This window comes from Bos indicus x Bos taurus, chromosome 8 (genome assembly GCF_003369695.1).
Source record: "Bos indicus x Bos taurus breed Angus x Brahman F1 hybrid chromosome 8, Bos_hybrid_MaternalHap_v2.0, whole genome shotgun sequence".
Classification (NCBI taxonomy): Eukaryota; Metazoa; Chordata; class Mammalia; order Artiodactyla; family Bovidae; genus Bos; species Bos indicus x Bos taurus.
The window spans coordinates 69,796,976-69,810,792 of record NC_040083.1 but is presented as its reverse complement, the minus strand read 5'-3'; the positions used below and the strand labels follow the sequence as shown (position 1 = coordinate 69,810,792).

The following is a 13,817-nucleotide window of genomic DNA, read 5'->3' as shown; positions in this document are numbered from 1 at the left end:
ACATAAAGTTAACACACCCTGAACAAGATGGGAAGACAATGGCATTTCACAGAGCTTCACTGTTTATACAGTGCCGTCACATGTATCATTCCAGTACCTTTTCACAAGTGGGCAGGTGGAGATTGACTTCATTCCCATTTTACAGGTAGGAAAATGGGGCTCAGAGAATTTGTGACTTGCTCAAGAAAGTGGTAGAGTCAGAACCAACTCCCAGGCTTTTGGCAGCACAGTCTACCTAGTCACTCACTAAATGCTTGTTGAATGAATAAGTCTGCTTTCTACTAAACCCTATCGCCTAAGCCACCAACTTAGGGATATCTCATTCCATTGCATGAGAGGCAAGGCTGATCAAGGAGAGGTGAGATGGAGGTGCAGAAATCTTCAGGGGGAGATGGGCCGTGGCAGAGCTGGACAGCTTTGCTCAGCCTAAACCAGGCTTCTGAACATGTTGAATTAGTGTTGGTGTTGTTGTTCAGTCGCTAAGTCATGTCTGACTCTGAGACCCCGTGGACTGCAGCACGTCAGGTCTCCCTGTCCCTCACTGTCTCCCAGAGGTCACCCAAGTTCATGTCTGTTGAATCAGTGATGCTATCCAACCATAGTATTGAACTAGTAGGTAACATTAAAAACTAGGGAGACTGCATTTAGTGACCTGGGTGAAGATCTGTCAAACTAGACCATCTCCTCTTCTCTCAGGCAGCATCCCACCCACACAGGGGACCCGCCTGGACCCTACAGGCACATGAGGTGTGACCAGGCTGGGCCTCTGTGTACAGCCATGTGAGGTAGGGAGAGTGAGCAGGATGTAGAGCGTGTGGCTTTGGCAAAGACCCCAGGAGGGGCCAAACACAATGTTCGAGAAGCAGGGGCTAAACTGGCCTAGCAGCTCAAGAGGGTAAGTGCTGGGGAAGGGAGAGGCCGTGGTTGGTAAGATAGAATTGGCCATAACACAGCAGAGAGCCCTGGAGAAGGAAATGGCAACCCACTTCAGTATTCTTGCCTGGAAAAATTCTTGCCTCCACGGACAGAGGAGCCTGGCAGGCTACAGTCCATGAGGGTCTTAAAAGAGTCGGACGTGACTTAGTGACTAAATAACAAAAGAAGAATGGCAGAGGACAAGTGTGACCAGCGCTGCTGGCTAGTTATTCACAGCTCCCGTAGAAGGGACAAATGGGCGGCCTTTACCCTGCCCATCAACCACTCACTCAGTCCAGGAGCTGCCTCCTCCTTGAAGAAGGGGAGGCCTTCTTTCTTCTTATATTTTTTAAAAAATATATTTATTTATTTTGGCTGCACTGGGTCTTAGTTTTGGCACTCAAGATCTTTATTTGCAGTAAGTAAACTCAGTCGTAGCATGTGGGATCTAGTTCCCTGACCAGGGATTGAACCTGGACCCCCTGCATTGGGAGTGTAGAGTCTTAGCCACTGGACCACCAGAGAAGCCCCAGGGAACCTTTTTTCTAATCATTCACAGGCACCCACCATATGCTCGTCAAGTTGTGGGCTTCCACTCAGAGGAGCACTGGTTTCCTGTGGGCCAGCGGCTGACCAAGATTAGACGTGTTTCAGAGGCAGTGCTTGAGAAGGTGGTAGAGGTGGCAGGGTAGACAGAAGGGGGGTCAGAGAGGCTGAGGAAAGGCAAGCATAGATGACGTGATTGTGGCAAGAATGGGGAGATATGAAAAAAAGAACAGGGTGTGGGCATGTGGGCACAAGCAAGAGATGACCTGGACATATATAACAATAATATATGCTATGACTGGAGGCTGACGGATAATTTTAATCATATTCTTTTTGGTTATTGGTGCTTTCTAAATTTTCTACATTGAGCATAGTTCTCTGATATACTAAGAAAAACAATGAAACTTATTTTTTTAAAAAGGAAGGGACATATGCTGGAGACATTCAGAAGGAGAACTGACAGAATTTGATAAGTGATAAGATAAGGCTGATAAAGGAGAAAGATGAATCCAAAATAACTTAGAGGTTTTGAGACTGGGTGATTGGGAGAATGTCAAGGAGAGGGAAGTTAGGTGGAGGGTTAGAGAGTGGGGACAGTACCCTTTCAAGTGAGGCAGTGGAGGGTTTTCATTCTTGCGGCAGAAAAGGAAGGAATGCCCCTGAGAGGGTCCCTGCTCACAGGCTGCAGGCTACCCCGGGGTCAAGAGAACTAGGGACACCCTTACCAGTGCTCCATCCAGAGCTGCAGGCAGATCTGCCTTTTTAGGCAGAGAATTAAATAGAGGGCACCCAGGGACTTTCCTGGCAGTCCAGTGGTTAAGACTCTGAGCTTCCACTACAGAGGTTGGGGGTTCAATCCCTGGTCAGGGAACTAAGATCCCACATGCCATGTGGTGTGGTCAAAAAGAAAAAAAAGCACTCAGACAAGACCAGGAATAGACCTGCCCACGACCAGCAGGCCTTCTCAGCCTTGGGACTGGGCTGCTTGTGTCGTAGGGGACCAGGACAAACTCAATGCATGACAGGGAAGGGGGCTGCGAGGCTGCAGAGGATGGAGCAGGCTGGCAGGGAAGCCCCAAGAGTCCCGGTGTCATTGGTGATGGCTGGCCATGGAGGAGTGGAAAGCGGGGGAGCTCATCTCTGCATTCCAGAGCCATTCCTCACATGGAGAAGGGTCCTCCTGAATCTTAGCTCCCAGCCTACTGCCTCACCCCCACTTGTCCACAGACACATAGTTAGCCCCTAGAAACCCGTTCTGCTGCTCCTTCCTGACTGGTCTGCAGGGGCTTGGGACCTGCCAGAGCCTCAGAGACCAGCTGTCCCAGGCCCCACAGACACCCAGGACGGGAAAAGACTGTTCCCTGTTGTCTCGAGAACCATCTGCTTCGTATCTACTGGCGACTCTGCCAAGGCTGGGTCTCCTGGGGCTCTAAGGGAAGACTCGCACCCTGCCTAGCATCCCCCCAGCCAGCCCGCAGCAAAGCTGCTGCCTCTTCCACTGGGATCACTTCCTCTCCCCTTCCCCAATCGGCCCTGCCCCCTGTACCCCGTGTGCCAGCCCTCCCGGCTCCAGGGCCAGAGCCGCTTCACTGAACCACCATTGCCTTAAAAGACTCCAAGCTGACTGAGCCCGAGGCCCCACCCGAGGCTGCGTCACCGTTTCCTTGGCAACCGAAAGGGGTGGGTGAAAAGTATCACACAAAGCAAACAAAATGAGCTCCACGTTGGTGGCCAGGAGAGTCACCTCAGGATCCGACGGCAGGCAGTGTCTGCTGGACTCTCTCTCGCCGAGGCTGCTCCGGGGGTGGGGGCAAGCTGACAGCCCCCCAGATCCTAGGCCAGGAGCACTTCATAACACACCATGGCCACAGGCGTGCTCTCCCTCCCCCGGGAGCTGTCTTTCTAGGAGAAATGAGATTATCTGGTGAGGGTCCCACCTCTGCACACACTGGGCGCTAATGAGGCTGAGATGTCAGCCCCAAAAAGTTGTCTTGTCAGCCGGGAGGAGCACAGAGCCGCCGGAGAGACCTCGTGGCCAGTTGCTGCCTGCCTGCGGCACTCCCAGGACTCCTACAGTGAAGGTCCTTCTGAAGGGTGCTATAGGAAAAGACTGACAGGTGTATGCCTGCAATTCCAAAGTGCTTTTCAAAAAAAAAACTTTGAGTTATAAATATATCCATCAGCTATCTAGATCTTCAGTGTAAAACTTCATGGCTTTTACTCATTGTCTTAGTTCTGGCCACTAGGACAGAATACCATAGACTGAGGGGCTTATCGACAATAGACACTTATTCTTCACTGTCCTGAAGCCCAGATGTCTGAGATTGGAGTGCAGTATGGCAGGTCCTGGTGAAGGCCCTCTTCTGGGCTGCAGACAGCTGACTTCTCCAATATGCTTACTTGGAGAGTAAGGAGAAGGAGAAGCCAAGTCTCTCTGACTCTTAAAAGGCCACTAACCTCATCATGGAGGCCCCACTCCCCTGACCTCATCTAATCCTAATCACCTCCCAAAGGCCCCACCTCCTAATATGTCAGGTGGTAGGTTTTCAACATATGCATTTTAGGGGGACACACACATTCAGTGTATAGACAGCATATTAAAAAACAAAGACATCACTTTGTTGACAAAGGTTCGTATAGTCAAAACTATGGTTTTGACTATAAAGAAGTCAAAAGTTAGACCATAAAGTCTAACTTTATGGTTAGACTTTATGGTCTAACAGGGTTAGACCATAAAGAAGTCTGAACGCCGAAGAATTGATGCTTTCAAGTTGTGGTGCTGGAGAAGACTCTTGAGAGTCCCTTGGACAGCAAGGAGATCAAATTAGCCAATCCTAATTGAAATCAACCCTGAATATTCATTGAAAGGACTGATGCTCAAGCTGAAGCTCCAAAACTTTGGCCACCTGATGTGAAAAGCCGACTCATTGGAAAAGACCCTGATGATGAGAAAGATTGAAGGCGGCAGGAGAAGGGGATGACAGAGGATGAGATGGTTGGATAGCATCACCAATTCGATGGACATGAGTTTGAGCAAACTCTGGGAGATGGTGAGGGACAGGGAGGCCTGGTATGCTGCAGTCCATGGGGTCGAAGAGTCAGACACGATTTAGTGATTGAACAACAACAAATTCAGTCCATAACACCATGTAACCACCACCAAGATCAAGACATGGAGATTTCCTATGCCCCCAAATCCTCCCTTTTCCAGTCAATATCCCCATCCCAAAGACGACAGTATTCTGACAGCTGTCACAGTCCATTAGGCTTGTTGTTGGCTTCAAGTAAATGGAACCATGTAGAGTGGGTGCCCCTCTGTGCCAGCCTGACTGCTGACATGGTTTTCCGCCTTGGAAGTCAACCATGTCAGAGCAGAAGTCAGGGACTCCTTCTTTCTCTTGCTATGCAATGTACCTAGTGATTCTAACTGTCCCCAGGGCTTTTTTTTTTTTTTCACTCCCTATTTATTTGTTTATTTATGGCCATACTGGGTCTCTGTTGCTGTGCGAGGTTTTCTGTAGTTGCAACGAGTGTGGGCTACTCTCTGGTTGAGGTGTATGGACTTCTCTTGTTGCGAAGCACAGGCTCTAGAGCACACAGGCTTCAGTAGTTGCAGCATATGGGTTCTGTAGTTGTGGCTCCCAGGCCCTAGAGCACAGGCTCAATAGTTGTGGTGCGTGGGCCTTATTGCTCTGTGGCACGTGGGATCTTCTCAGACCAGGGACTGAGGCCATGTCTCCTGCATTGGCAGCCAGATTCCTTACCAGAGCGCCACCAGGGAGGCCCTCAAGGCCTTCACATTTGCATTCTTCTCCAGGTCCCTAACTTGCCACTGTTATTTCCACCAGGCCACGTGTGACTGGGGACACCCATGCCCAAGCACACCCAGGTGGTGCCCAATCCTGGGTGTGCCCTTCTCTACCCGACACGAGAAGTCACATAGGAATGAGCGTGTGTATGACCATATCCTGGGAACAACCTTGTATTCCCCAGAAGTGGCGGGGCGTAGGGGGTGGGTATTAGAAAACTGTGGCATTTCATTATTAGTAACATATTTGTGATACATCACACAACTGCTGGTACCACACCAGCATGTCACAGCTTTTAGGCTGAGAACTGCTAGCCTAAGTGGTGTGATTTCAGAAGTAAAGGCAGGCCATTTCCTGCCCTCAAAATATCTCTTTACCCCACACCATTGCTTCTGTAGTTTCTGCCCAGGCAATTTATTGTGCTTTATCAAACAGCAAAGTGTCCTCTTTTAAAATGCAAGGACTCCTTTGGGGAGAGAACCATTAAACCCACAGCACCTTAGAGTCCTTAGAGTTTGGGAGCCCTGGAAAGGAATGCGTGCGGGGGGCTGGCTGCACGTGTGGTGCTCTGGGACCTTTCCCCGTGCCTCTTCTCCCCATCCCCACAATGAGCTCGGGAGGAGGGTATTCTTAGCCCCATTTCACAGATGAGGTAATGGGGGCTCGGGGAGATGAAATAACTAGCCTAAGACTACATGTCTCTTAGGTTGCAGAAGCAATCATTCCAGCCCAGTGCAGTCCCCTCTAAAGCCCAGCTGAGTAGGTGGAAAATACCGGGTATTTGTGAGCAAGGAGAGAGAAGAGCCTAGAAAGGAGAAAGACCTGATGCTGTGCTGAGGAGAGAAGTGACACCCAGGCTGTAAATCAAAGTGTCAGAGGGAAAAAGAGAGTCCCTTCATACTGGACTCCACGTCCCCAGGCTCTGCTGGCCCAGAGCCAGCAGCACGTGCACCCTCGAGGCAGTCTGGCCCCATCGGCCCCAGTGCCTCCTCCAATCTGGGTGACCACCGAGGGATGTGTCACAGGCACCAGGTCACAGCCCTCCAGAGATGAGCACAGGCCTTCCTGATTCCTAAAGGCCAGGAAGGCCTTTTATTGTTAGTGACTGAACAACAACAACAACACAATCAGTCCAACAATAACACCATGTAACCACCACCAAGATCAAGACATGAAATATTTCCTACACCCCAAAAGCCTCCCTCTTCCAGTTAATATCCCCACCCCAAAGGCAACAGTATTCTGACTCAGGGTGCAGAAGAACACCCATTTAGAAACTTCAGGAAGCATTAGCTCCCTGCCAAGTATCCCATATGCACTGTTTCAGTCCACACAGCAACCCCATGGTGTGGGTATACTGAGGCCCCATCTGTAGATGAGAAAGCCAGTGTTCAGAGGTCAGTGCATGGCCACGATGCTGTAAACTCCATGCGGGCAGAGATCATGTCTCTACAGGGCATCACCTCCTGCCAGCACTCACCACTTTGCCTGGAATATACAGAGTGCTTTTCTCCTTGGCACGGCATCAGCCCCTATTACCTATGGGTCCTTCAGCAGTGTATGGCTGAGTCTTCAGACCCTAAAGAGGACATCCTATCACCGGATGAGGTGCACTGTAGCAGGACTGGTCAGAGACCCAGGGGAAGGAGGAAGAAGGCCTGACACCAGGAAAGGAGGCCTGGGCTTCAAAAGGAAGAGGGTATACTAAGGGAAATTCCATGGACATAGGAGCCTGGTGGGCCACAGTCCATGGGGTTGCAAAAATTGGACACGACTGAGTGACTAAAGGGCTTCCCAGGTGGTACCAGTGGTAAAGAACCCATCTGCTAATGCACGAGACATAGTTTGATCCCTGGGTCAGGAAGATCTCCTGGAGGCGAGCATGGCAACCCACTCCAGTATTCTTGCCTGGGGAATCCCATGGACTGAGGAGCCTGGAGGGCTACAGGCTATGGGATTGCAAAGAATCAGACATGACTGAAGCACTTTAGCACGCACACATGAGCAACTAAATGACCACCATCAAGTTAGGCCCAGAGCTGGCTGCCTGTATCTGTTGGCACAAGGCAAAAACACATCCTCAAAAATAGCAGCCATCCTTCCACCAGTGTGTGTTCACTCCCTCAGGTCTCAAGCACCATGTTAGGCTGTGAGAGAATAACAGGTGAAACGTAGCAGTGTCCTGAGGGTCCAGAATAGGAGGGGTGCAGAGCACACGATGGTCACGGGTTGTGGAGGGAGCCCTCCTGCTTGCGGGGCGGGCCCCCTCGAGGCCCTGAGAGCAGCACCAGGCATGGAGCCATGGTTACACACACACAAGCTCACAAGCACAAGGGCGGGGGGCTAGCCTAGGATCATGAAGTAGACGGGGAGTCTCATGGGAAAGGGTGTAGCAAGCGAGTGACATGGTCCCGTGTGCTAACTGCAGCAGCAGCAGTGATGGAGGGATAGACATGTGGAGGGGGCAGGGGGACCGACTGGTGACACTGGGCATTCTGGAGGAACCACACAGCATTGTTGGCACCCTCCCATAGTGGGTAATACCTCAGCCAAGAATACCCCGGCTTTGAGGAGGGATGCCAGGAGTCAGCCCCAGGGACAGGCATGTCCCTCCTCAACTTACCCAGGGTGGGGGGCTGTGGGTGTGCCGTTGTGGGGTGCACACGCACATACACACAGATGCCCACACATACACACACACACGCATTAGATTTCAGAATGATGAGCTTTATCAATGTTACATGGCAGCCCGGAATGGAGAGGGCTTTGGGGGAGAATGGATACATGTATATGTTTGCTTGAGGCCCTTCACTGTTCACCTGAAACTATCACAACATGTTAATCACCTATACAACAGTACAAATAAAAAGTTTTTTTTTTTAATTGAAGAGCTTTAAAAGAAATAAATAACAACCCAGGGAGTTCACTAGTTTCCTAGTGGTTAGGGTCCACTTTCATGGTGGAGGCTCGGGTTTGATCCTTGGTTGGGGAACTATCCTGCATTCCACAAGACTTGACATGGCAAAATTCAGAAAAAAAAAAAAAAAAAAAACCCATACCTGGGGGCCATCCACCCAGTGAAACCCCAGTCTTGTGTGTTTGGATGATGGACACAAGGTGTGCCTTGGACTGAAGCTCAGATTTGCTGCCATTTTTCCTTCATCCCTGATATATATATATATATATATGATTTTGCATAAGGGAAATGGGTTGGAAAAAGTTAAATAAGGAACATATAGAGAAACTGAAGAGCATATGCCCTGGGCAAGAGAAGCTCTGAGGAGAAACTGTAGATTCTTCTGGGTTGTCAACTCTGTGAGGTCGGGGTGCAAGCTTTTTCCCATGTCTCTGACCTCTCCTGTCCCTAGGTGCCTGGCATGCAGGGGTCATGCAGGGATGGCTGAGCAATGAATGAATGAAAAACGGTTGAAAACAGTCCCACAAGGAGCAAAGTGAATCTTATTCCGTGGGTCACCAGGCAAAGCTACAACTGTGGCAGTTATGCCAGGGATCTTGACGAACTTCCTAACAATAAAATAGCTAAGCTTGATGAGTTTAACAGGGTGGACACTGCTTGACATGTACAGTAAATCTCCTACAAATGAACCTTCAAGTTGCAAACTTTCAAAGATGCAAACATGCGGTCCATCAACATCAGGTGGTGAACCTGCAGCTTGCCCTCTGTTTCCTATTGCTAATGATCCTTCAGTTCTACCATCTCCCGCCTCCTCTCCCTCCTTCAGTCAGTAACTCCTCTTGCCTATTCACTCGATGCCAGCCCCTGAATGCCAGCTGTTGTACTGGACTACTGTACTTTTCAAAGTACTGTACTGTAAGATTAAAAATGTTTTCTTTATTTTTGCTTTTATTTTTTATTGTTTGTTTTTTATGTATAATTTGTGTGAAAAGTATTATAAACCTATGACAGCATGGTACTCCATAGCCAATTGTGTTAGCTGGGTACCTAGACTAACTTTGTTGGACTCACGAACAAATTGGACTTACAAACTTGCTCTTAGAACAGAACTCATTCATATGTAGGGGACTTACTGTATCATCTGTCATCCTCATGAAACCTATAGGGCTATTGCTGCTAAGTTGCTTCAGTTGTGTCTGACTCTGTGCGACCCCATAGACAGCAGCCCACCAGGCTCCCCCGTCCCTGGGATTCTCCAGGCAAGAACACTGGAGTGGGTTGCCATTTCCTTCTCCAATGCAGGAAAGTGAAAAGTGAAAGTGAAGTCGCTCAGTCGTGTCCAACTCTTAGTGACCCCATGGACTGCAGCCCACCAGACTCCTCCATCCATGGGATTTTCCAGGCAAGAGTACTGGAGTGGATTGCCATTGCCTTCTCCGACCTATAGGGCAGGCATTCATATTTTTCTCATTTTACAGAGGAGGAGGAGACAGAAGCAAAAAAATGTTAAGTCCCCTATCCAAGATCATAGACCTGGGACTTGGCAGTGCTGGATTTGAACCCAGACACTCTTGCTCCAGCGTGCACTGTTCTTAAACACTTACTTAACTGTGAGAAATGCACAGAGATGGTCTGACACTACAGGAATGGTCACCAACCCTCCATCCCTGGAGGAGGAGCCAGAACCAAGAATGAACAAGTCATGGTTGGGGACATCATGAAGGCAATTCAAGCAGCAACAGAAGGGTTGGACTAAATGACTTTCCAGACTTCTTCCAGATCTCAGAGAAGAAAATTCTGTGTCTCAGGCCATTTGGACTGTTATAACAACTGCTGTAGACTAGGTGACTCAAAAGACAAACATTTATTTCTAAGTTCTAGAGGCTGGGAAATTCAAGATCAAGATGCCAGCAAAAGGACTTCCCTGGCGGTCCAGTGGTTAAGACTCTAATGCAAGGGGCATGGGTTTGATCTCTGGTCGAGGATCTACGATGCCACAGGCCACATGGTGTGGCAAAAAAAAAAAAAGTGCTGCACATCCAGTGCTGGACAGTTGCCCTCTTGTTGTATCACATGATCAAGAGAGCAGAGAGAGGCAGCAAACTCGATTCTGTCACTCTGTATCAATATAAGGGCATTAGTCCCATCAAGAGGGCTCCATCTTCATGACCAAAGGCCCCACCCTGACATACCACCACATTGATCCATTAGGATTTCAACATGTGAATCTGAGGAGAACACAAACATTTAGTCCATAGAACTCTGTCATTTGATTCCTTTGCCCTTAGTCATTTTTCTGAGGGAAGAGTTCCTTGGATTACTCTATTTGAAGTAGAAAGAGTGCTGGCTTGGGAGTCAGGACCCCAGATTCCAGCTTGAACTGCGGGCAGCTCTGTGCTGTGAATTATGAGGTTCCTTCAGCAGAGGTTCCTTAGCTATAAAACAAAGATGGCGGAGCTCTAACCCCTTCAACTCCGAGATCCCACAGTTCTCTGATTGGGTGTAGGGGAGGAAAAAGAAGACCACAGAAGGGAAAGGGGACCCTGCTTCGGTCCTGCCACAAAATTAATTCTACCTTTCTGGGTCCTCTTCATCACTGGAGGTATAATTAGAGGCCTGGCCAAGAAGAAACCAGTCAGGTCAGGATGAGGCTGTCAATCCCTGTGGAACTTGGCATTTTTCTCCCTTTAGGACTGAGAACCTGACAATCCAGGGCATCTCAAATTTGATCTTGCTTTTTCACAACCATGGGCAAGGGCTGATGTCAGAAATGTCCAGAAAAACTGATGGAGCAGGATTCTGGCTACATCTGCACATAGGCATTTTGAAGGGTCACCCTGCGTTTTGGCTGGACTGCTCCCTATCTCATGGTTTTCCACCTCTCTGTTGCTTTCAGAGATGCATATTTACATACGTATAAATATCTCTTTCCCTGAGGGACAATGAAGCTCAGCCAAGTGGGAATTCACTGTGATCCAGTAGCATTTGTTATGAAGGAATTTCACCAGGTCGGGGAGCAGAGACTGTCTATTCTGGACATCACCTGCTTAATAAAATATTGCACAGCTCACAGAAACTCATGCAATTTCCTTTCTTATTTTTCCCTCTTTAAATTAACAAATGGTATGCTGTTTCCCCCATTTTTGCCAATCTATATTGCAATATTTTTTTTGAGACAGTAAGCAAACACAATAAGGGTTAAACAATTTGTTAAAGGGTCTGGGGGTAAAGAGGAGTTGGGGTTTGGAAAGGGGGTTGGGGGGACTGAAATATGCCAGCAGCAGCAATAAATGCAGAGTTATGCCTCAGGCATAATATATCAAAAAATATATATAATGCATCCAGCTTAAAACTAATGATTGCCATATAATTAGATGAGAGGCATTGTGCTATAAATGTGTATTCTTTAGCGTGCTGTGATTTTACTGTAAAAAAAAAAAAAAGAGAGAGAGAGCAAGAAAGGAGACAGAAAAACACAGAGCCCAGCAACATACTATAAAAAGAACCTTCTGTTGACTTCTCTACTGTTTAGTATTCCTTGGCTGTTCTCCCTTGGGAGTGTGTAATTAGTACTTTATGAAGAGTACATTTAAAGCAGTTTAATATTCACCTCATTCAATCTGAAACAATGTGATCCATGCTTAGACAAATCAGTGCTCCTTGCTGACATAAGCTGTCAGAACATTACCTCTGAAAAGACCTTTCAAGAGGTTTGGATGTTAATTAGTTGTCTATCATCTATAAACAGAGCAGTGAGCAGAAGGGGCTCCGACAGGCCAGAGGGATACGTCGGGAAATGCATTTTGTATGAACGCGACTTGCAGGGGGGTCTTCTCGCTCTCCCCGCCTCTCTCCCTCCCCCGCCCCCGCCCCCGTGTCAGCAGCCATGTATGCTTTGGACATCTTCCGGGCAAGAAAAGAGCTTTCCGGTGGCTTCCAGGGGCACCGCCAGCCCCTAGAGGGGACTGAGGATTTAACAGGGTTCCCCACACACCACCCCTGCCCCTGACACCTGCTGGAGCCCCAGGACAGGGCCACCTGCAGGTGGGGCAGGAAGCGTGACCTCACCAGCCCACTTGGCTTGCTGGGAGGCTTTGGGGCCTGGCTGGTTCCGGCCTCCTGTGGGTGGGGAGAACGCAAGAGAAAAGAAGAGACGGAGGATCCGGTGTGCTCATGCCCATCTCCTCACTTACCTGAACACTCTGCTCCTCTGGGCGGCAAGTCTGCTATACACAGAGTTGCACGCCACAGTAGAGGACTCCCCGACATGGGAATTCACGCAACTTCCTGTGACACCCTAGCTTCTCAAGGGGCCGGCAAGGTTTAAAACCTGCAGGGCATGGAGTCCAGACCCGCCCTCCAGCATGAACTCCCCAAGCACATCCTGCAAGGACCAGGGTCAAGACTGCCTTTATGAGCAGTCCAGGGATTTGAACTAGCTGTCCTTTATTCCAGACTTAGAAGGCCCTTGTGTGAAGCACTTCCTGGCATACTGAAGGTGCTTGCTAAGTAGTGTCAGGACATCATTCTGTTCCTTCCAGGCTCGTAATTCCAAGATGGCGTGGCAGCTGGCCGCAGGAACCTCCTTCCATGCTAGGGTCAAGCACCCCCCACCCACTCAGCTGCTTTCCCCGCTGGTCTTCCTTTCCCCCTTCCCAGCACCTCACCTTCCTTCAGTGGCACCAGCCCCCGCAGCCTCTGCATTCAACTTTCATTCCATCAGCAGGCACTAAATCCCTAGTATGCACATGGCACTATGCTTCATTCTAGGGGATCAAAGATGAGTAAGTCGTGGTCTCAGCTCATGGGGCCTTTCAGATCAGATCAGATCAGATCAGTCGCTCAGTTGTGTCTTTGCGACCCCATGAATCGCAGCACGCCAGGCCTCCCTGTCCATCACCAACTCCCGGAGTTCACTCAGACTCACGTCCATCGAGTCAGTGATGCCATCCAGCCATCTCATCCTCTGTCGTCCCCTTCTCCTCCTGCCCCCAATCCCTCCCAGCATCAGAGTCTTTTCCAATGAGTCAACTCTTCGCATGAGGTGGCCAAAGTACTGGAGTTTCAGCTTTATCATCATTCCTTCCAAAGAAATCCCAGGGCTGATCTCCTTCAGAATGGACTGGTTGGATCTCCTTGAAGACCCATAAACTTATTATTACAGTTTGGGGTAATTATAAATAGTGTTAGAGAAGCAATATAACTCAGTGGTTAGGCGGGAGGGCACTGGGATCATACTGCCTGGATTCAGATCCCAGCCTTACCCCCTTAACACCTGCCCAGCAGGTTTATTTAGCTGCTTTGAGCCTCAGTTTCCTTATCTGTAAAATGGGGATGAGACTATTTCATAGGTTTTTGAATGTTAGATGACATAATTCAGTAAAGTGCTTAGCATAAGGAAGTAATAAGTGTTCAGTTAAGGTTTGTGCTTCCCCCCCAACACCCACCCACCCCACTCCTGCAATAGAGGGCTATCAAAATCCCTGAAGGTGGAAGAAAGAGATATTAACTGTGCCCGGGTAGTCCTGGAAGGCTTCCTGGAGGAGGTGACATTCGAGCTATGTTTTCAAGGAATGAGTAGAAGTTTACCAGGTAAAGAAGTAATGGAAGGACTTTCTAGGTACAGGAAC

At 49.0% G+C, this 13,817-nt stretch overlaps 1 protein-coding gene across 5 annotated transcripts in view; it reads left to right on the top strand.

Annotated features, from left to right (window-relative positions):
* Window positions 1-13,817, top strand: part of PEBP4 (phosphatidylethanolamine binding protein 4) — a 223,208-nt gene that overhangs the window by 160,593 nt on the left and 48,798 nt on the right. The gene's annotated exons all lie outside the window — the stretch shown is intronic.